The sequence below is a fragment of the Lycorma delicatula genome, chromosome 4 (assembly GCF_047948215.1).
Source record: "Lycorma delicatula isolate Av1 chromosome 4, ASM4794821v1, whole genome shotgun sequence".
NCBI classification, from domain to species: Eukaryota; Metazoa; Arthropoda; class Insecta; order Hemiptera; family Fulgoridae; genus Lycorma; species Lycorma delicatula.
The window spans coordinates 100,322,425-100,347,383 of NC_134458.1; the positions used below are offsets into that span (position 1 = coordinate 100,322,425).

The 24,959-nt window shown below is 34.9% G+C and overlaps 1 protein-coding gene across 1 annotated transcript in view; it reads right to left on the reverse strand.

Moving 5' to 3' along the window:
• LOC142323695 (uncharacterized) overlaps window positions 1-24,959 on the reverse strand; it is a 337,049-nt gene that overhangs the window by 94,668 nt on the left and 217,422 nt on the right. The window lies entirely within an intron of this gene.

Below are 24,959 nucleotides of genomic sequence, written 5' to 3' on the forward strand. Positions count from 1 at the left end.
GGGGAAGAAATCAAGAAGTAAGTTTGGTGCTTCCTTATGGTTTTTGATTTAATAAATTGAATAAAAGTGGTCTCAGATCTCTATTTTAATTGAGTAAAAACGGGGTAAAACACGAAAAACGTTTTTTTTGGAAAATAACTTTTTTACGTTTGGAATAAAATAACCTTGTTAATTTACCAATAAACAAATGACAATTTCTAGTTAACTTTGTAGAGAATTTAATTCTGAAAAAAAAACCGATGTAAATAACGTCTATGAAATTAAGCAAATATTTGAGATCAGCTTTAATTAGAAACAAAACAGACAAACTGGATCGGAAAAGTGATAAGATTTTAAACAGAACAATTTACATACAAATACTAAAAATTATAAAAATAATTTTGAAAGACATCCTTCCAAAACATACTAAAAATTTTTATATTTTCATAGGTTGGCAATAACAGCTGATCAACAATTAAATTTAGCGTATAGGATTTGAATGTTCGTTTTAGCGGTATTTGTGCTGTTATTGTTCGGTCCGTCATTCACAGTGGGTGATACTGTAAATTTGTTTTCATTTGGAGAGTTGACGGATATATTGTTAATTTATGGTAAAGTAAATAAACATGGATTGGCTGCTATGCGTGAATTCCGGGTAAATTACTCAGATTCGAGAAACAGGAGGTATGCTTAAATCACGATTCGATGTTGTCGTGAACGTTTTGTGAGGAATGTCAATACTGAAGAAGCAATATTGAATGCGGTACAATTAACTACCACCTCAAGCATAAGAAGGTTGCTCATCGCTTTCATGTTTTGCAATCAAGTGTGTGGCGAACGTACGAGAGTAACAATTATACCCATTCCATACAAGTGTACAAGATTTATTACCACCTGATTTTGATAAACGAATGAAATTCTATCGATCGTTAATTAGAAAATGTGAACATCATCCCGATTTCCTAAGTAATATTCTAATTACTGATCAATCCTTTTTTACAAGAAACGGCATTGTAAATTATCGAAACACTCACTCGGGCAGAAGAAAATCCCCATGAGACTGCTACAAGTCATTTCCAACACACTTTTTTGTTTAATGTGTACTATGATCTTCTTACTGCCAAGGCTCAATGGAGAGCGGTACTTGCATCTTAGCAAAAAAACTTGATGGAACACTTGGAGAATATTCCACTTGCAGATAAGAGTGCAGATGTGATTTTTCAATGATGGTGCACCTGCTCACTACTGTCGTTATGTAATGAATCATTTAAATAACACATTTAGTAAGCAATGGAGAGTTTAGGTCGAAACGGACCAGTAAAATGGCCAGCTCGATCTTTCGATATCACTCCTGCGGACTTTTTCCTTTGAGGTTGGATGACGTCGTAGGTGTGTTCCGCTCGTATTGACACACGAGAAGAATTGAGACATCGCGTAATAGAAGCTGGTTTTACTATTAGGACTATTATAATGTTATTAGACGTGGCCGACTAGCATGGATTCGCCCAGCTGAACTATGCATTGAACAGAATGGCGGTCACATTGAGCAACTGCTTTAAAGAAATTTTTGCTGCTTTATCAAGCAACTATTTTGATATTTAATAATTTTTAGAAAAAACTAAAAAGTATATGATTTTTATTTTTTTAAATCTATTTTTTACTCATTTTTCTGTTATTAATAGATAAGTTTTCTATTTATTTTCATTGGCAATATGTTGTTCAAACAATGATGAAAATTCTTTTGTTTAAAATCGTATCACTTTCCTACCCAGTTTAAGTGTTTTTTTCTAATTAAAGTTGAACTTCTCAAATTTGTGTTTAGCTTTAATAGAAGTTTATTATTTACTTTATAGAAAATTAAATTCTCTACAAAGTAAACCAGAGATTTTTATTTGATTATTATGAGGGGTAAATTAACAAAGTTATTTTCCAAACCTAAAAAAGTGTATTTTCCGACAAAACGTTTTCGTGTTTTATCCCTGTTTCTTAAAAGCTAAGTGATATTAGAGGTCTGGGATTACTTTTATTCAATTTCTTAGATCAAAAACCATAAGGAAACATCAAAATTACCCCTCGATTTGTACCCCAAGAATTTTAATAAGGTTTAATTTTACAGGGGGAACAAAAAGCAAGGCTAAATATTCGTTAGCCGAAATTCACTAACAAACAGTTTTCTGATCTATGTTTATATTAACTTTATTTCTTATTTTTGGCTAAAAAATCATCTCCCGAGTGATTTCCGTGCAATTTGGAATCATCTTGTGCATACGTATATTGTAAATAAGTATATAGTGGACAAAATATTCAATCATACATAACTTATGAATTATTATGTACTTATTTTTAACATTTGATATTTCATGTATGTAATTTATATTCCTTAACATTATTTCTGTCTATGAAATTTAATTAAATTATTTTTGACTTATAATTAATTTTTTACATATAATTTATGTCTTAAAGACATGATCTATGCAATTTACCTTTTGTGTATTTCTTATGATTATAAAATTCTATTCCAAACCAAATTATTTTCTTCTCAAGCCGTACTGATGATGCCATGCATTGTTTTTTTAAATGTGTCGTATAATGAATAAATTTTATATGATTTTATCATATTTCAAATTTACGCTGAAGTTAGCTAAATCATAAGGGTCAAATTTTAATCGCTGAGCTCTCTCTCTCTCTACACACACACGCACGCGCGTGTGTGTAAGTGGTTGTGTGACTATTATGAGATTTTTATAGTGTATTCCTTTTGAATTATATCAATTTGATTACTGATTGTATTCAAATTATAATATTTGAGGCTTAAAAAAATGTTAGGATATGATTTTCAGGTCTCAGAATTTTTAGGACATAATCACGCATGAAGTTTTTACCCTTCTTCCTACCAAAAAAAAATTTGGAATATTTTTCCCAAACATATTTAGTACTAAAGTTTAGATTTTTTTATTTTTGTAAGATTTATAATTTCAATCAGTTTGTTTTTACCAATTTCCTCAGTTTAGGCCAAAATATATATTTTGAAAAAAATATATATTTTATGCAGACTAAAAAACAAGTATAAAATTGATCGACGAACCTAAAACAAATTACGGTTCAAAATGTATGAACATCCTAAAAATAAATAAACCTGTTTTCAAATCTCTAAATGCTGCAAAACTTTGGAAAAAAAAATAGACAAATATATTTTTTATTTCTAATTATTTATAAACTACCTTGGGTGATCTAAATGGCACCGACTGTAAAATATTTTCCTAATCTTAACCATTCTTTTTTTTCCGGAATAAAAAATAAGATTTTAAACCAAAGGATATCAGAGTATATTAATAAATGACTAAATGTTCGAAAAAGTTTCACTTCAAATTTTCCAATTTACTAGAATTATGACGACGTAAACAAGCCAACAGTTGAGGTGGATAAAAAACACGGTAGATCGAAAATATAATGGTTAATTGGTGTACACTTTTCTTAAAGTACGCAGATATTAATTAATTACACACAAATTGTGAATTCACATTTGACATTTGGTCATAAAAACATTGCACTGAATTTCAAACTATTAAGCTAAGAAACGCGTAGAAAAAATGGGCATACATTATAATACATATAATTTATAAAATATATATATATATATATATATATATATATATATATATATACATATATATTGATTATATATTAGTATATATGTATATAATTAAATAGGAATACACTTTTTAAAAAAAATATTTTTCAATATAATTAAAAACTGTGTTCAGAACAGTCAATTAGGTTGGCTTTCTTCCAGAAAAAAATGTATGAAATGTATGATTACGTAACCTCATTTTTCTGTTTTTAATAAACAGCTAAGTTTAGAAAATGACAAAGAAATCTAATGGTAACAATGTAAACATTTTATAATGTAACAGAATTCAGCAGTTGAGCCTATAAACTAAAAGAATCTAATTTTAAAATATTACGTTATAATATATATATGTAACAAAAGATATTTTGTGTTTGTGGATTTAATAGTAGATGTTAATCTTTATTAATAAAGAGAGAAATAACATAAAGTAAATAACAAAAATTCAAGACCGCGTTAAAATGAGGAAACAAACACTATTATCCAAAACAATTATTTTTTTTTAATAATATAGATTTATATTTAACTACGTTTTTTACTTAACGTCAAGCTCTTTTAATCACTATTTAATATTTTTATCTTTTATACAGTTCATTACTCACAGGAAACAACATCGAATAATTATTAAAAGAAAATTAAATTCTGAAATTTAACACTTTTTAAAAAATATAAAAAATGATTATTTTAAATATAATTTCATAAAAATTGTTGAGAGAAACTAAAAAGTTCAAAAGTATGATATTTTGAACAAAAATAAATAATTGGCTGTAAAAAATAAAGCGGTTGCTGTAACAAGGTGTACGCGCAGTAATCATCAGCAATTTATAACCTCGTTGCACTCCCATTTGTCGTCCATTCTCTTCATATTGTTGGAATAATAGTTACCTGTATTACGATTTCTATTTAATGCTTGAAATTCTATCAGCTATTTAAATTATTAGAAGTTAGGTTGAGGGTGGTTATATTGTATTGATAATAAGGAGTACGGGGGAAGTTATGCATCTACTGAGCAAACATTAATTCTAAAAATCTAAAATTATTAAAATATTTAATTCAGTTAGTGACGTAATGTTCGAATGAGGCAAAAAAAATTACTGTACTCAAATTACGTGGAAAAAATTGAATTAATTTACGAAAAAAATATTAACTACATTTAAGAAGTGAAAAATTAATTTTATTTCCGACCAGAAATTATTTAAAATGATTGTTACGAGAATATCTGTTTTTGAATATGTTGTAAACAGATACAATTACTACTACTAACTATTAAAGAGTTACATAACTTTCTATGTCAGAAATATCGGTAGCCAGAACTCTGGTTACGAGTGACTGACATTTTTTCTGCTTGATGATATCGCCACATAAGGTAGAAGCTTGTGCGTGGGATGTGGAAATGGATTCTTGTAGCGTAAGAAAATTGCCTGTCCGTGATTCGAACCCGGAACCTCCGGATGAAAGGCCAAAACTCTACTACTCCGGAGATCGGCCACGGAGGAAAATTAAGTTCAGCATTAAAGTATGTAATTAAGCAAGTTAAACATTATGGACAAAATTGATCTTCTTCTTTATTCTTTGATAGAATTTTGAAATATCATGGTGACCGTATCTCTCCCACCCCCTTGATCAATTATAAACAATCGTAAACGGCATAAATATCTCATATTCATAAGTCATCGTACATAATTTCATAAAATTCTGTTAATCGAGTTTGATTGTAACAATAAAACCGATAACTAACGAAAAAAGCAAAAAAGAAAATATTATCCCCCACCCCTGTAATGAATACATAACCAAAATGACGTACTAGTGTAATGGAATAATTTAACTAGCACAAGAATGTGAATTTGAGTGCAGAAACGGTCAAAAAAGAAAATAATGGGGTTTTGCCTCATTCCTTTTTTGGGTTTGAATAAAACCAAACATCAGCAGAAAGTATCTTAGCCTAAAGAGCATTAAGTTAATTAAAAAACAAATGTACCTGCCATCTGTAAAACTTTGATTTACGGGATCTTTTTCTTTTTCCTGTTTAGCCTCCAGTAACTACCGTTTAGATAATACTTCAGAGGATGAATGAGGATGATATGTATGAGTGTGAATGAAGTGTAGTCTTGTACATTCTCAGTTCGACCATACCTGAGATGTGTGGTTAATTGAAACCCAACCACCAAAGAACACCGGGATCCACGATCTAGTATTCAAGTCCGTGTAAAAACAGCTGGCTTTACTAGGACTTGATTTACGGGATCTATGAGGTCCGTATCTCTCTTCCTCAATAATCGATTGTGACCGAATTTAAATTTCGCCAATGTCCCATTTAGAGAAATCATTGTACCAAATTTAATCCAAACCAGTCACGAGGTGTCAAACCAAACAGGTCATAATCATACATACTTATGAACGTCTTTTCAGAATTTTTCAATGCTAAAATTACGTTTTTTTTTTAAGAGGGGATCATGAAATTTCAGATCCAAAGTAAAAAATTAAACTAGAAAAAAAACCTTTTTTTTTTACTTTTTATTAATTTAATTTTTTAATATTTCTAACAAGAGATACCGCAAATAAAGAAACATCAATATTCCAGTTTGCAAAAACATAATGAACCACGCTTCTAACTTGCCCTGCTCAAATCTTTTAGACCTTAAATTGAGCGTATCAACGAACGTCTCAACAACGAATCTTTATCAAATTTTTACATACAACTTCAGATAAATACTAATACAGCATATATAAATTTTATTGAACTCGATTAAGTTGTTTTGGAGATTTTCGAGCCACAAAACTTTATACATAGATCTATAAATAAATAAGGCAACCTCAATTTAAGTGTATGCTATTTCGTAATCCTCATACCTCAAAACAACGTACGGCTGAAAGTAATACCGTACTTTTCTTTGAAAAGTCGGTAAAAAATTATTCACTATTTTCTTATGAAACAATTATTATAATAAAATAATAATTAATTTACCTGTTTAAACAAAAATTACCAGAAGAATTGGATTTGGCAAATTCACTAATGAACCATATACAAGGAAATCGACCGGATTGTCGGCACGATGAAGAAGGAAGGATATCTCAGTTTTTTAACATCTTAAGAATGCCTGAAGACCGAATTCTGAAACAACTGGTTCTCAGGAATTTGGAAAAGAAAACTAGTAGAAAATACGTCACAAAAATTAACAAGGATATCGAAGAAATTGCACTGAGATGGAGAACGTTTTCGACAATACAAAAATAAATGACACTCTCAAACACACAAATTGTCTGCTGTAAAGACCCAAAGACGCACAGCAGAGATTACAGACGAAATCAGACCGTCTTAAACAGTACTGGCAGAAATGCAAGGTTAAGGTAGTGCGCTCTTCGAAGAACATTGGAAATTGATAAAGTGATTCAATATAGCCTCAAAAGAAAAAAAAAAAATGTATTTAAAAAAGTAAACAATAAAATCCTATTTTAAATGAGTTCAAAAAAAAAAAAAAATTTTTAAAGTTGCCGGATTATTGTCAAATATTCCTTGAAGTTTTTAAATCTGAGAGAATCATAATTTTTTGAAAACATTAATCGTGGATCTCCAATTAACAAAGATGTGAAAACCATGCAAAGAGAAAGGTAGCGGTGAAAAAATCGATCGAAATATAAGGATTTGCTTGTAATATGAGAACTCACTGGTCGATTGGTCAATATTGGGTGAAATAAAAAATGTTTATTTTGCTACAGATTACGTAGTATGTATATATATAGTACATAAAACACTGAAACCAGTTTTATGTTAGTATTTCAGAGTCGGATAAGTAACAATGATACTTAAATTCGAACAAGATTTATGGTAACTGAAACAAAAAATACGGAAACATAAATTTTGATAAAAAAACGAAACAAACGTAAGATGAGGAGGTAATTTATAGGTGAAATAAATTTCAAAATTAAAAAAAGCGATAAGAAATTTAAACTATTAAATTAAGAAAGAGGGTGACTAAGAGAATAAGGAGAGCCCTGAAATTAAATTTAACTCCAGATGTTACTCCGAAATTGGAGGGAATACTCGAGGAAAGAATCTATCAACTACGTACACTACATTAAGTTGTACGATGTAATTAATCGCTAATTATTATTTGAAACAGTTTATTTTAATGTATAAGTGATGCCGACATGCCGTTGTTAAAAAATACCCATTCAACAGGAGATTGTATTCCAGAGTATAAAGGGTTTAGAATTAAAATGAACATAAGCGTAGATAATCAAGAGATTAAGTAAAAATGTTCCAAAAGTCTCAAACAAGAAATACATAATCTATACAGAGTAGAACATAACCACGTAGTTAAGGATATAAAGCTTAACAACTGGTAATATTGTAATCATATTATAATAAAGAACTTACTTGTAATTATTATGTTATAGGTTTCAGTATATGATGACAATATTAGTAATGATTGTAATTACAAATCGGCTTCATGAATATTAAGAAACTCATTTATCTAGTACAAAGGAAACCGACAATATTTTAGGGATATCATTTTAAGGAAAAATATTATAAATTTTTATTTCTAATAAGCACTAACACCAAAACTGAATAAAAATGGTGTGTGATTTCTCCACCATGACAAAAGAACAAAAAGAAATACTAAGTCCAAGACAAAAAAATTTAAAGTAAATAAAATTCAATTCTTACAACATAAAATCGGAATTGACTTATTACAAAACAAGAACGTCCGAGGATCTCCTCCTGGTTTGTACATTTTTGGGTCGTTCTTAAGGGCCACAGCGGAGTGACTTTTGATCAGAGAACGAGATGAGATTTCGATTATGCTAGCTTATTTTAAAAGTGTATTAAGTAATAAGGAATTATATGAAAACCTAAATTAGATTAAGGTTTCAAGCCAAAGATTGCTTGGTAGTCCGATGTAGGATATAATGTCTTTGATTTATCCTACTAACCCGCTGGTATGCAATCTTACATTAAAAAAAAGTGTTTAATTTCTTTACAAATAATGTATTGCTTTTTAATATCTTTATATTCATTCTTGTGTCTTGTTCCTCTTAACTAGTGTATCATTAAAACCTATCTAGTTAAAGCAAAATCTCTTCATATAACCTACTCAGTAATCGTATACTTCGTCAAACTTAATGGTTGTGTTGTTATGAAACAGCGAACACCAACGCTATGGTTATTAGCGGTGGAAATTAATAGCGTATGAAAAATGTCATGCCTGACCTGGATTCGAACTCGGGACCTCCGCACGAAATGCCGAGACGCTACCTACTCAACCGGAGATCATGACAAAATAGTTCTGTAAACTAAAGGGTTGTTAAATTTTTATTACACTTTTTCAGTGTCTAATAGACTATATTGAAAGAAAATGTATTAACAAAAAATTGATCCGGTAAAGTATCAAATTCATACTTTAAAATCTGGAACGAACGGTAACAAATTATAGCAATAATCATATAATTATGAAATAAATACATAGTTAGCGGTGACAAAATAAGGATATTTTGTAAAAAAACTACTGAAAATCAGCTGTAAATTCAAAAGAAATCTCATGATGTACAAGGCTTGTAATGTAATGTTTAATAAACGTAAAAAAATGAATTCTCAATAAAAAATGAATCTCCATTAACGTCAAGATCCCGTCACTAAAAGACCATCAATTGACCCTAATGTTTGTATGCAGTAGAATGCCTGGTACTACTAACAAAATTCGACACCCGATTACGCGAAAAAAAGAAAGATCCTCAGGAAAATCCAAATCAACAAGGAACTCTACATGCATTGTGAAAACACACCAATAAAATCAGAAAACGCAAGACCCAATTCTACGGCCACATTCCTCATATGAATGACATAAGACTCGCAAAATGTATCCCAAAATGTAACAATACAAGGATCGATATATCTGTAAAGATATGCAAGAAATAAACATCACCGATGAAGAAATACAAGACCGGAACACATTTCGAGACAAAATCAAGAATTTCAGTTGGTTTAAAACTAACAAAACAATTAAACAACTTGGCGTGGTCTGAGGGAGAAAACAAAAAATTGAAATTCACTTAAAATGAAAACTTATTGGAATAAAAAAATTTTTTTTTCTTCTCCCCTGCCTCCCGGAACCAGACCCTCAATTAAGCATGAACACGGTTGAGGGAGGTGCCTTTGCCTCTAGTCGCCAGACGAGGGAAATGCCAGGCCCGGCTATGCCGTTCCCGGCTTCCATCACCCAGCAAACAGGAATCGGTGCTTTGTTCTTCGCCTGTAACGGGGATACCCCAGAAGGGACGGCTCTGCCGGGACTCAGTCTTTTAGCTCAGGGGTTCGAGAGTCCCCGCACTTCATCGCCACCGTCCACCCGTGCAAGCACGGGCGAACGACAGCTACGTGCGGAGCTGTCCCTCACTCCCTCGCTTCCCGATATTTCAGTTGCAGTATTCCCGTCACAGTGTCAAAGTCCACCGAACTGCGTAACATCGTTCCAACGGTGGAACCAACTTCGAGATGCCCATTTACGGCAGTTCAGCCGCGGCGTCCCCACCACGGGCACTGGAATATCACGTGTTCCGGCATGTCTAACTCCCGGCAGAAGGGGCAGAAGGGGTCTTCAGCTCTTCTTCGTCCATACAGGAATGAACGAAAGACCCTATGGCCAGTCAGAAATTGTGTTAGGCAGAATCCCAGTTTGCCAAACTTCCTCTCGGCCCACGGCTCAATGTGCGCGATCAAACGATGCGTCCACCTCCCTTTCGTGGATGTATCCCACCTGGCTTGCCGATACTTGTAGACAGTTGTGTTGGCATTGTTCTTAGACACACCCTGATAAACGTGCGCACGAGTCGCCACCAGCTGCTGAAGTGGCGGCATCTCAGTCACCACCAACACCGCCTCAGTCGAAACAGAGGCGTATGCCGACGCCACCTTAAGAGCCATACGGCGCTCCCTCCAACAGTGTACTCCCTCCAACAGTCTTCTGTTACGCCCTTCCGCCATGGTTCTCTTTCACACTGGGGCGCCATAAAGAAGAATCGAGTTCGCCACATGCGCGTACATCCTCCTCTTCGACGTACGGGGCTCTCCAACGTTCGATAGTAACTTAACCAAGTTCTTGACAGTCTGCCCAGCTTTCTCACTTACCTCTTCGACGTGACGAGTGAATGATCACCTATGGTCTAACCACACTCCAAGATACTTGGCGTTCTCTCGTGATTAAACCATCGCTCCCTCCATCGAATCGGGAAAGGCACCAGTCACCACCTACCCGCCATTGGGATAAACAGAGATTTATCTTAGGAAAGATGGTGTCCCACCCCGGCCATCCACTCACCGACCATCGCGATAGCGGCATTCGCGGCACGTATTACCTTCTATTCGGTCTTTGCCACCACCATCAGGCCTAAATCATTAGCGTAGGACATAGGGGTGACACCCCGCAGGTATCACAACCGAAGGACTTCCGGACTCAGTGGAGTCCATACGTATTGGACTCAAAACGGAGCACTGGGGCACCCCACACGTGGACCAGAACCAGAGATCAGCGTCACCAAGTTTGTATACTAGCTTCCTATCGTTAAGATAGTCTTCCAACATCCTCCTAAGATAGCCGCTCACACCCCACCCACTCAACGCCCGGAAAATGGAGCCCCAGCTGAGAGAGTTAAAAGCATTTCGGACGTCGAGGAGTACCACCAACGGAATCCTGCGTGTCCTCCAAGTTCCCGCCGCTGCTGCTTTCACAATCTTCATCATCGCGTCAAGTGCATCGACCGTCGACCGCCCTGGACGAAAGCCATATTGCCTCACGTGCAGCCCTTCGTCCACCATAATATCCTCATAAAGCCTGGCATCGAGCATCCTCTCGAAAAGCTTCCTGAGATTATTAATAAGGCAGATGGGCCTATACGAAGTGGGCGCCTCCAACGTACCAGGTTTCTTTACCATGACCAACCTCGACCACTTCCAATCTTCCGGAAATGTACCACGGCGCAGCATGTTATTAAATACTCGGAGGACTTCCGGCAGTGTCTCCTCTACTAAGATGCGGTCTACTTAGACCGGTATGGCATCCGGGCCAGGACTCTTGTGTAATCTCATCCGTCTACTGGCCCGCCGACTAGCGAAAGAGCGGAATATCGTCAACCACTATCTCTTCCCACAGGAGGTCTTCACCATTCGGGAACAGCGCTCTCACAGTGACCCGCATCTGCTCCTCTGTCAGAACCGGCAGCGATTGGCCAAACCTCCCAGTCGCAACCCGGTATCCCCGGCCCCACCCGTCTCCCATCAACACTGTCGCACAGTTCTGTCCAACATTTACTCTTCGCCTGTTTAATGGCATATCTGAGACCCGCCCTAGCTGTTAGATACTCTCGTCGTAAATCCTCGGAGCGTACAAGGTCCCTACTACGTTGGTAGGTCTTCCTCCTGGCCATGAACGCTTGTGCAACCTATCAATGTCCACACTCCACCAATAAACGTGCCGTCGTCTTGGTTGGGTGTAAGTCACCCGAGAAAGTCTACACTCGTACGCTACTATCTCTGCAAATTCTTCAGGAGACTCTGATTAAGCGGCCTCCAATCCTCCGGAAGACCTCGATGCAGCCTACCTTGCAGGTGATTATTTTCGCCGGAGGGTCAATTCTGTGACTTTTCAGGGAATCAAACATGATGAGCCTATGATCTGATAGACATTCCTCCTCCAACAGCTTCCATTTACAACAGTTGCCAACACGATCCTCCGTAACAAATGCCAAGTCTATGGTCGATCTCGATTCTCCCAGTTGAAACGTGTCGCCTTCTCCGTTAATGCAGCTGGGACTCAGCAGACTCACCCGCTCACTCAGGTGAAGGTCCCTAATTGACGTTACTCGACCAGAAAATTCGGGGGACTTGGAATTAAAGTTCCCCACCAGCAGTACACTCCTGCTCCTATTCCTGGTGACTTCTTCACTCAGATCGTCCAAAAAGGTAAGGTCCTCTATAAGGTAAGGTCCTCTATAAGGTAAGGTCCGGCGAGGTCAGCCCATACAAAGCCCTCTCTCTGAAACCCAGCCAACCACTGGCACACTATCCGATGGGAGCCCAATGGCCGCCCCGGAAGTCCGATCCACCATCCAGCGAGGTCCCCCCACCAACGCCTTGTTCGGCTCAGAAACCAGGATCATGTCTACCGCCTCTCGCTGAGCTACCTCCCAGCACAGGTCCATGGACCTGTGCTGGGAGGTTTAAGGGACCGGGGAGGCCATGGACCGGGGAGGTTTAAACAGGTGTAGACAGGCCATGGCCTGTCTACACCTGTTTGCATTTAATTGTAGGAACCTCATTTCGTTGTCGGACATCATTTGGCTCGGTGGCCCTCCATACCACACACACATTCGCTTCCGTGCATCGCTCCTGCCAGTGACCGGGTTTCCCACAGGTGAAGCTAAATCAGTTCTATCCGGGCCCGAGCAACGCGACGGGACATGGTCCACCCCTCCCCACCAGCACCAAAAACACATGTCTTCCACCTCCTTGATGCACGCACGACAGTGGACTCAGCCGATCATGATGCGTTCATCCTCAGCTTCGTAGCCGCATGCTGGCTAGTAGTGACTGTGGCGTTTTTTGTGTGTCCGTAAGCCGACCTCACTGAAGTTATCTTGAACTCCTCTGAGTCTCCAATTACTTGCTTCACCGCATATCGTAACTCCTGTTCAGAGGAGTCATGTTCTAAGTCCTGAATATGGACGACCGACCTTCTACCACCCCTCGATTTATAAGTAACATGAAGATCAGTCGCCTTACTACACAGTCTCTTTCAACTCCTCTGCTTTCTACACCCCTTTAATTCGGATGCAGAGCTCTTCCATAGTTCCCTTCCGGATTGAGAAAACCTCACCGGCCTCCTCCTTAGATATCGTGTCTTTTATTGTTTTCAGCAATTCAGTGTATGCCTTACCGACCGCCATTACTACGATCGTGCGGCTCTCAGTCACTACTGGGGTCGATCTCCTTATCCCCGGGACCTTAACCTCTGAAGCAGCAGCACTCTGTTGGAGAGGGAGAAAAACAGTGACCGGGTCCCCTGCTATCCCGAAGACGAACAAGACTAGCCGTTCAATTCAGTGTCCAACTTTACCTCCCGGCAATAAAAACACGGGATCTGACGATTCCCTTTGAATATTCCGCAGGGACCGCAGAATAATCCTTAGCGAGGCCTGCTCCTCAGCAGCCGAATCAAAGTATAGGCAAAACGCCCGCCTCACTGGTGACTCATTGTCTCGCCATAGAATCTTCGAGGTATCCTCGACAACATCACCGGGCCGGATCTCTTTCTGTAACAGCGACAGATTCTTGGAGGACCCGACAAGTCAGTAAAACGGCATATGTCTGCCGAAACAGTTGACAGATCCGTTATGCGGCGTACTTTGTTCATAACCTCGGTCGGCCAGTTCACTGCCGCCGCTTCAATCAGTTCATCCTCTGTCAACGTCTGGGTCAGTATCGCTTTTAAGCCGCGACCTATTCTCCAAGTCTGCATGAACACCTCTGCCTGCTCTAACGACTTGTTGTACAAGTAGTGCAGGGCGGCGGCACGACTCCCGCTACTCGTCCTGCTAACTTAGTCAAGATATCGACACTCTTCTTAATCTCTCGTTTGATGTTTCGACTACTCGCCACCAGCGACTGTAACGTCGAAATCTGTGAAACCATAACCTGGACAACCGATCCAAAGTCCAAATCAGTCCCACGTCCAGTACCGCCATCTCGGCGCACGGTGCCGTTTTCATCATTGACATCTGGTGAGTCCTCGTTCGTACCCTCTCTTAAAATCCAGGGATACACGCCACTCGCGCAGGACTTCTTCGTAGATTCCTGCTTTTGTGGTGATAAAGGCTTCGGCCTCTTAAGTTTGGGCCTAGGTGCCGATACGGTACCGCCCTCCCCCATATCCACTTCGCAACCCAGTTGCATTCTCTCATCTTTCATCGTTCATCGAAAGAACTGCATGACCTTGGGGATGCAACTGCAGGCAACGTGAGTAAAAATAATACGAATTAAGGTATTAACAACGCTGACAAAAGAAAAGCATGAAGAGCACAGAGGTACGATAGATGGTTTTCATAAAAAAAGTCTTTTATCGCTCAAACTGTTACTTCTGTTAATGAATTTTTCTTCTGTCTTCTGGCTTGAGGCAAGTTCTTGATACATCTGTACTATCTACTCTTCTAATCTCCTCGCCGCTCTTTCCTTTGTTTTTATCATCCTTAAAATGCTTTCTTGAGTTTATCCACTAGTTTAGTTTTTCTTTCCCTCCTCTTACAACCCTTTACTTCTTAAAACACAACACTAATTAAAATTTATCATCTAATTACTGATTTGAAGGATATGTTTTTCCTCATTCACTAATAGAACTTCATGATTTGTGCTGTCTGTCCGTTTTATATATATATATATTTTTTTTCACATCCACGTTCCAAAATTTTTCTATAGTTTTCTTTCTATGCGTTTCTGAACTACACATATACAATTCATCAATCTCTTCCATAAATTCTTTTTCATCTTATGGTACAATATTCTGTTCTCCCTCATTCCTCCTTGGCCAAAGCAACTCTGATATTTCTAGCTATTAGTTAATTTACTCTCCTGGTATGAAAATAACGTAAATTCACTTTTTTCCTGCTATCTTACCGTTTACTAACACTACTATTTCTTCACTAGTCTTCTTTAATACTTTAGTATTGCTACTATTTATCTTAATTCTATAGCCTTCTACTACTGACTGCATTTCCTTTAGCATCTGTTAAAACTTTTCAGGTTGCAATGGGTCACCTTCAATACGAACCTTGATAATCCAACCTCTTATTATTCTTACGTCACTGTTAGGGAAAATCATTGTCAGTTTCGTGAAAGTACCGAGGCCTTCACCCAACTCCTGTAAAACTATGCCTCCCGTCATTATCTAACGTCACAGCATACGAGGAAAAAGTGAACTTGCAATTATCCCAATATTTCTAAAGCCTTCAATCGTATTTCTCGATTTTTCACTAATATTTTTATCTTAAATATATATAATAAAAAAAAATCATAATTTTGTACAAATTTATTACATTTAAGTTTTTCATTCGACCTTCAGCATTTAAAAAGAACCGTTAAAAGTAAAGAGCTATATTTATTTAAAAACTATTTTATTAAAATTATATTTTTTTTCAACGGATGTAACCATACTGTATTCGCAGAATTATTCAAACTATTTTCTACTTCCTACTGCTTATTATCTTCATCAAAATATTCATCTATCATTTTTCCTAAATAAAAACAGAATTGGTAGCATCCGAATCTTGTACTTACTTTGGCTACTTTTGTATCTATTTTTGGTTTAACATACAACTTTGATTCTTCCAATTCAATCTTTTGATTGCTATAAAGCCAAAAAAGTTTCACGAATTTTATACGATAAAGATTTTCTCTAAGTTAATAAAACGATGTGTAATTTTTTCCTCCTTTCAAAAGGTTTCTTCCATAATTCTGAATGTTCTAAACCCATATGTCATTTGCATCAATTTTCTTGTAAAATATATTTTCGTGTTCTTTTTTAGTCAAAAACTTATCGAACATTCTTAACATTAATTTTACAGCGTGTGAAATTATTCTTATATTATTCTGATTTTGAATTTTTTTTGGCTTCGATTTTTAAGCAGTGGAATTATATGTCAGACTTTTCTGACCATTCTTCTTTGTCATTTATTAACTTGCAAATTTTGTGACTCTCTTTATTCCAATTTCATTCATGTATTTAAAAAATTCAATTGGAATATAATCTATTCCATGAGTTTTTGTATTTTCTTTAAACTGTTTCCTCTATTTCTCTGGTCAATGTATTTGGTCCAATTCTACGTCTGTTCAAACACACTCTACTGCTACTTCTCTATGTTTATTACTAATTTTTTCATCGGTAAAGTGAGGTTTTTCAATAATATTTAAATTTAATAATATTAATAGAGAGGTTTATCCATCTATTTAAACGTCTTTAAACTTAAATTATGCCTGATTTTTATCATAAATTTCCGTACAAAAGAATGCTTCTCATCTATGTAATATTTCTTACTCTAAAATCAAATCAAACTTTTCAGTTCTTTCACATTCTTCTATCTGCATTTTTAATTTAGCCAATTTCTCTCTCTTGTTTTTAAAATTTGCTTTCTTAGTTCATCATTGAACCTGAGACATTTCGTTCTGTTTTATTTTTTTATTAAGAACTTCCTATTGTTTCTATAATCCATTCATTTACTCACTTTCACGTTTCTGTACTCGTTCGAAGAACTTTTCCCGTCCCTTTGATATTCTCCGCTTATTTAAATTATTTTATCAATTCTGTTAACTTATCCCACATTTCTTACTTTTTGAAAAAAAAATCATCTAATCATCCTATTTCTTTTTTTTTTTTTACTCCCTTTTCACAATATATTTTTTAAATTAATTCACATCTTAGTCGAATGAAGGATGTTAAAGTATATATCTTCTTCAGACAATTCGGATTCTCTTTTCATTCTATTTTTGTAACAGTAATGTTAGATTATTATCGGTCATAATTAAAGTCAATTTGATAAAGTCCTTCGTCTCCAAATACTTTTCACCCATACGGGTGAAAAGTATTTGGAGACGGTTTTAAAGAGTATTCGTAATGTTTAGTTTTTTCTCTCAACAAAAATTCACTAAATGTTTTCTTCTTTCATTTATTTTTCCCAATGAATTTCTAATAATGTATTCTTCACTAATTTTTCTCAGTATATTATTCCGGTCCCTAAACACAATTTAAAAAATATTCTCTTAATTATTTTATGAATTACTTCTATCATAATCTTCATTTGTTAGAATGTTGATACATAATTTTTTTATAAATAGTATCTATACACTAAAAAACATACTTAACTTAAAAAACAATAGAGGAGAGGCACCAAAAATGACTTAGCTATGGTAAACCGACATACCGGTGTTTTTCTACCATAATGTGATCCACTTTGTCGAAGGATATATGAACCTTTTCTACTGTGTGCTGTAGCTGGAGTTAAAGTAGTAGAAACCGGTTCCCAGTTTGTTTTGTCGTGTAGGGAGGTGTGGTTGGTTTTTGTTTGAGCTGAATTTTTTGTTCTGCTATTTTCAAGAGATTACAGTAGCAAGAAATAAGAGGTAAGAAATCTATTTCACTACACTATTTTTTTGCTGAAATATTGAACTCTTCAAATCACTATAGCTTTTTTACTAATCGTTACTAGTGAAACAAATTGTAGGAGTATAGGATTATGATGGTTTATAAACCGATACACCTGAGTGTCTGTAAACCGACATACCTGAGGATAGTGCTTATAAGCAGACTATCGTATCGTCAGAGTAAATGCAAAATCGTATTACGATTAAACTTCGTTTGACTGATTTTGCTTTTTTATTTTTACATTGTTTTAGCCCAAATATGGTTGGAAATACGTCACGGAATCCACCTCCTCATAATAAAGGAACTAAAATTCGTCGGTGGAATCCAAGTAATATGGCTAAGATTATAGCAGTTGTCCGAAAACGTGAAATGGGCTGGTTGAAGGCTTCAAAGACATTCCAGGTGCCTCAGAAAACTTTGAGAAGCCTACTTGACGAAAAATTTGGTACTCCAAGAGAAGCAGCTAATTGAAAACACGGAAGACCACCTGTTTTCAGCCCAGAATTGGAGCAGCAACTTGTTCGCTATTGTTAAGACTAACAATAGCGAACAAGTTTGTTAAACCAAAGATTTGGAGGCCAAATCTTTGAAAAGAGCTACGTAGAATGGCATTGCAACTTGCTGTTAGAAATAACATCAACCATCCTTTCCATGACAATATGGCAAGAAAATCTTGGCTTCGCCTATTTTTAAAGAGACTTCCAGAGTTATCTATAGCAACACGAAGAAAACCCTCGCAGTTAGAGTGGCCTAAAGCTAAATCCCGCCCCAGGAGAAAACTGCAATTCTCAAAAAACAATGATGGTTCATTATCAATGAAGATTTCATTGCGAATGCACCTACGTGATGATGCAAAATGCATTTTTTTGCAAAAGATTGTATTCGGAAGATAATAAAGGAGAGGAATGGGTTTAGTACATATCTTGTGAGGACTGGGCACACACAGAATGTGCCGGTGCTGAGAAAGACATTTAAGTTTGTGATTATTGTAAGTAGATCAAGTTTAATTACTGTAAATTTTGTTATTGATGGTTTTCTGTTGATTTTTTAAAATATTTCCATTGTTCGAAGTCTTGTTGTCATTATAATAGGCCTTATAGGCTTATATCTCACAAATGTAACTTTCGAAATATAAACGTGATTGTTGACGAACAACTTTATGTAATTATATGTTAATAAAGACGTGGTTTCGGTGTCTGGCTGAATCTGTAGATAATTTTTCTTGGTATGTCGGTTTTTGGGTCTCATTCATCACAGCGTCCATTTGCAAAAATCTAAACAAATAGAAATTTCCCAAATATATACAACATTTTTCACAAAATTGACGTATATTTTGGCAGAAAATAGATTATAACTTACATACCTGCATAAACTTATTAATTTCGGACTACGGACTTCGGTTTAGAGCCCAGAAACTAAGCGGTATGTCGGTTTTAGTAACTTTCCTCTAGTATACGCTAAAAAAAAATATTTTTATTTAGTCTATAAATATAGATTTTATTAGATAAAAAATCTGATAAGGGGGATTGAGATTTTATTAGGGAGATTATCTCATTTTGGAAAATTACACCGCAACATAATTCACAGAAGGGAGAACCGTGGGAAACTCACGACAACTAGCAATAATATAACAATTTCAACGACAACTCACCATTATACTGCAATATTTTTTGTACTAAGTTCATTTGTACTCAATCTATTAGTATACCTCACCTTGCCCCTTTCGTAGCACGCTTTTCTTCTTCAGTAACAGCAATCCGCATCCTTCGATATTCCTGCTTTTAAAATATCGTCTACTTAGAAATGTTTAATAAGATATTACGAACAAAATTAGGGAATAAAGATATTTAAAAAGGAAAAAGGAAACGGATGATGATTATTGAATATCAAAAGCTTCTGGGGTTTTTGCTGGTTACCTCGAGTCGCAGGCGCAGTGGCTGATGGTGAACGGCCTAAGATTGTAGTAGTTGTAATCGTGCCCGAGTCCAGGAACACTCAGAGGACATAAATCGTGGTTACGGCAACAACGGTCGGTTCTTGAAAAAGGTCCTAACGACGAGATGGTTTCGGCTGCGTCTGAATGTCCGCACCATTTGGTTCCAGGCGCCAGCAGTAGTTGTGACCTGTGCACCAACCCCAAGGATAACCCCAAACCCATATCTATTTATAACGGTAGCGATTGAATCATCATTATTATTATTTTATTGAATAAATATTTATTTTTAGTAATTACTTGAGTAAAAGAACCCTGTCCGTATTATTTGTTATAAGCTTACAATGAAATATGGTTAGTTCTACTTAAAAATTTCAGAAGACTATGAAAGAATGTTTATATAGCCTAAAATTAATGTTATAAGGACGGATTAAACAACAAACTACATCGAAAGAAAATTTAATTATCTCCCCAATTATTTTATTCAACATTTTGGCCTATATCAAGTAACATTTTGAAATAAACTTTATGTTTATGGGCTTATAGACATTACATCCCAAGAATTTTATTATTATTACGTTTTGTTTTTTTTTAATTTTAACGTCTATATCTCTTTATAAATGAAAGACCATTATTTGTGACCAAATAATGAATAAGCAAACTTTAATCAATAAAAGAACTTTTCTTTGGCATAAAAAAAACGTTCAGAATATATTATAGGTTAAGACGCGTTTAATAAAACTGCACACGATAAACAAGGGTTAACCGGAATTAGTTACGCAAAAGATCGAAGTTTATATGAACAGAACGGCCGCTTTCGTATGAAAAACTTTTATCTGCAAAAGAAACCTAGGACCCCAGAAGTACGACCTTAAGGACCTCGAATTCGGGCTTGCGAAATTACTCCGTTATAGCTTGTTATCATGACTACGCCGAACACGGCCGTGTTCAAAAATCCTTTCGTACCAATTAGAATAAATTTAAAGAAGATAGAAACCAACCTGGCTCACGCCGGCTTGAACTCAGATCATGTAAAATTTTAAAGGTCGAACAGACCCGAAACTGTAAAACCTACCCCACAGAAACTTTTAATCCAACATCGAGGTCTCTGAAGTATTTATATCTCGCGTGTAGAACCAGTATCCGCCTCATCCCTTTTGTTGTAGCGTAATAATTCTCATCGTCCACGCCCTTACGTTATTCTATAAATTCTTATTCTAGTCCGGTAACCCTTCTGGTCGAACAACAATTTTTTAGGTGGCATTGCCTGTATTACAAAGAATAGATTGTTAAACGGACCTGTTAGTCTGGGAAAAGTTATTCCTTTTTAGTTCCTTATAGATTCTTCTTTTCATTATTATTTTCTCTTTCTTTCTTCTTAATGGGAAGAAATCTGTTACCCTTAACCGTTATACTGGTCCTGTTACAATATGTATAGATATATGTATACACAAGACTCTGTAAATAAAGTAATGAGACTAGTTTTTTTGGTAGCCAAAGTAGCAATACTATAAAGTAACTAGTAAACATATGGTTATATGAACAGCTGATTTATATTAGGTATTAATATTTTTAGTCTATTGTTGCCACGTGAGACGTAAACAAACTTTTCGTGAAACGAGTTTTTGTTGTGCGTTACAAAAATGAGTAATACTGATTATGAGCAACGTTGTGCAATCAACTCCGTGAGAATACTACTGAAACCTTTTTAAAATTGAAAAGGTGGTATGGAGATGACGCTCTGTCACAATCCCAAGTTTTAAGGTGGTTTAAAACATTTTCAGATGGCCGGGAATCAGTTGCGGACAATCCACGCTCTGGAAGACCGTTAACGTCAAAAAGTGACCACAGTGTTGAGTAAATCTAGACTAGATACGGTAAGACCGGCGATTAACTGTCAGAATGATTGCAGAACAATTGAATTTGTACCATATCACAGTCCAACAAATTTTGACAAACAAATTGGACATGATAAAATGTGTGCAAAATTGGTCCCAAAAAACCTCACTGTCGACAGAAAAACAACAGTACCGCGATCTTCTAGGGCGAATTGAAACTGATCCTGATTTTCTAACATGTTATTACTGGTGATGAATCTTGGATATTTTAGTACGACTGAGAAACAAAACGCCAGAGCAAGAAGTGGCACACTTCAAACTCACCACGACCCAGAAAAGAAAAAATTAGCAAAACAAAAATCAAAACCATGCTAATTTGTTTCTTCGATAGTAATGGCATTGTCCGTAAGGAGTTTTTGCCTACAGGGCAGACTGTAAGTTAATATGTTTACTGAGAAATACTTGAAAGACTGTGGAAAAGAGTTACCCGCGTGAGACCAGGCACCAAAGACAATTGGATGCTGCATCATGGCAATGCACCTCGTCATACTGCACTCTCAATTAATGAGTTTTTGGCAAAGAAAAACATAACCTTAATCACCTGACTTGAGTCCCTGCAACTTTTTCTTTTCCCGACTTTAAAAAAACCTTAAAGGACACCATTTTGGAACAGTAGAAAACATTAAAAAAAATGTAACTGACCATCTGAAGGATATTCCGGTTTCTGAGTTGCAAAACTGCTATGAAGAGTGGGAAAACCGTTAGAAGCGTTGTGTGGCTTCCCAAGGAAACTATTTCAAAGGTGACAGAGTCCATGTATAATTGGATTGCAAATAAAATGTTTTTCTGAACCATTCTCATTATTTTATTTACAGATCTCGTATATATAAATAGATAAACTGGAACTCTATGAAAGACGGATTTTTAGGAAAGTCCTAAGGACTAGAAAAAACTAACGATGGTTGGAAATTAAGGAAAAATTAGGAATTTTACCGGGAATTAGATAGACTCATGGAAACAATACGTAAGCGAAGACTGGCATTCTACGGACATGTGATAAGTGGATTCAAACAGACTTCGAAGCGTATTTTTGACACCGTGTCATGGTGACAAGACGAAGGTTAAATGGTTCAAGCAAGTTAGAGAACCTAAGGGTAGCAAACATAAATGTGACGGAATTAAAAACTAGAAGGGTGCTTAAAACAATTTAAGAATTCAAAGGAGAATAAAGGATGCGCTAACCTAAAGTGGTCAGAAGAAAGAAGAAAGCGGCACAGTGAAAAAATGGAGTATTGGAGATATAAAAAACTAGCCAGAAGATAACCGTTCTATGTAGTCCTACAGTGATATGTCAAAAAAAAAAAAAAAAAAAATATATATATAGTATAATACTAGCAATAAAATCAATTGACGTTAAAGTGAGAATTGCAGAACTAGTTTTGAATTGAAGATAGACAGAAAATATTTTACAAAGAGTTTTAATGATAGTTTTATTGTGTTTATAATATTTGGTTTAGTTTGTTATTTCAAAGGTCGTCATTTTAAAATAATTTTTATTACCGACCATCATGGGCAAAAAATAGATAAATATTTTAACAAGATTTTAATCAAAAATGTTAACAACATACATCGTATTACACTAACGTTTTAATTCTTCATGGTTAAAATAAAAACAAATACTTTTTTAAATCGTTTAACTTTTCCCCTTTTCATAATTAGTTATATATTTACTTAAGTTTTAAGTTCATTTAAATTTGTTTACATTGTATACTATAAGAAAACCTTTAAAGGTTTTTATTTAAACAAGGTTTTCATTTAATGGAGTTCTTTTTAAAGAGAGATCATTATCATTAATCGATCTTTCACTATAATAGAAATGAATGAAACGTACATCACCTCCTAGACGACCACAACAAAGATAGTTAGCAGCTAAAATGAAACACTCGTACACGTCGAATTGGTTCATCTGTTTCTACATTATCTTACATCTGACACGAACGCATTTTTTATCCGAAAAACCATTAACTATGAACAATTATTTTTTTGTTTTTTACAGTAGATTTAAAATGATGTTTTTTAGACAGTTATGTTATATCACTGCGAAATAATAAAGTTAAAAATCAAACAAACAATGTGACGTCATTTTACCCAAACAGGTATAATAAACCTTCAAGTTTCAACCGTTAGTTGTTGTAGGGTGTACTACGTAATGCTAATTAAACATTTTTTAATTTTATAAATAAAAAAAAAAAAATAGAAAATTAAAAAACATACTGGTGTTCCTCAGCGAACCATAGGCCATTATTAGTTATTATTTATATTTATTTGAAACACAAAATTCTGATAAAAAAATGATAATAAAATCCTGTAAAATATTATCTTAGCTGATGATACAACTACAATATATTATGGAAATACTTGGTTAGAAGTTTAAAATAAATTGGAAAACTTACCGATTTAACAGAATGATTAGATTTCAATAAGTTAGTTTTAAATATAAGTAAGACAGTCGGTTTAATTATTTTTTATCATTATGGCTGTATACCTACTGATTTTAATGTTGTAATCGGCAATGTTCAAACAAAAGTTTACACAAATTATTTAATATTATCAATGATCAATCTTTCAGTTGGGATTGTGAAATTTCAAGTAAAATATACAGTTTTTATATTATCAAGACTAAGGAGACTTCTTACAGTTCAAAATTTAATTTATTGTTACTCGTATGTAAAAAATTTATTACAGTATTATTAGATATGACAAAATTACACGTTGGAGGGGGGCTCAGCTAATAAAAATCAAATAAAACAATTAAAATTGTACTAACAAAATTTAAAAAATTAAATTACTATATAATTTATTCGAAAAATACATATTAAAATCATTGAGTCATCATTATACAGAAATCATCCTAAACTTTATAAATAATTTCTCAAATAAGAGCCGTAAATATACAGCTATGTATTATTTTAATAAACTGCCTCATGAAACTAAAAGTCTAGTTTCGAGAAATTATAAAAAAAATATTAGAGAAAGATCTAAGAACTTGAATGAAGGCTGTATATCACATAGATGAATGCTTATGAGATTTTTTCAGATGTTATCATTATGATTTTATATCATTATTTTTGTATCATCATTATGTTATTATTAACATTTTATATTATTATATTAAAAATTCTTCTTTTCTACTTTTTTATTTTTTTTTTTGTACACCGGACTGCGTACAGATGCCCTTTGCATCTCTGCAGAGTACTGTTTTCATAATGTCATTGTACTGTGATACTATGTAACCTAGTATTAAATAAATAAAAAATAATTCTCATTTGGTATGTTAATAATGTTTCGCCCTTATTTGTATATACAAAGTAGAAGCCGTATATTACATAAATATTAAG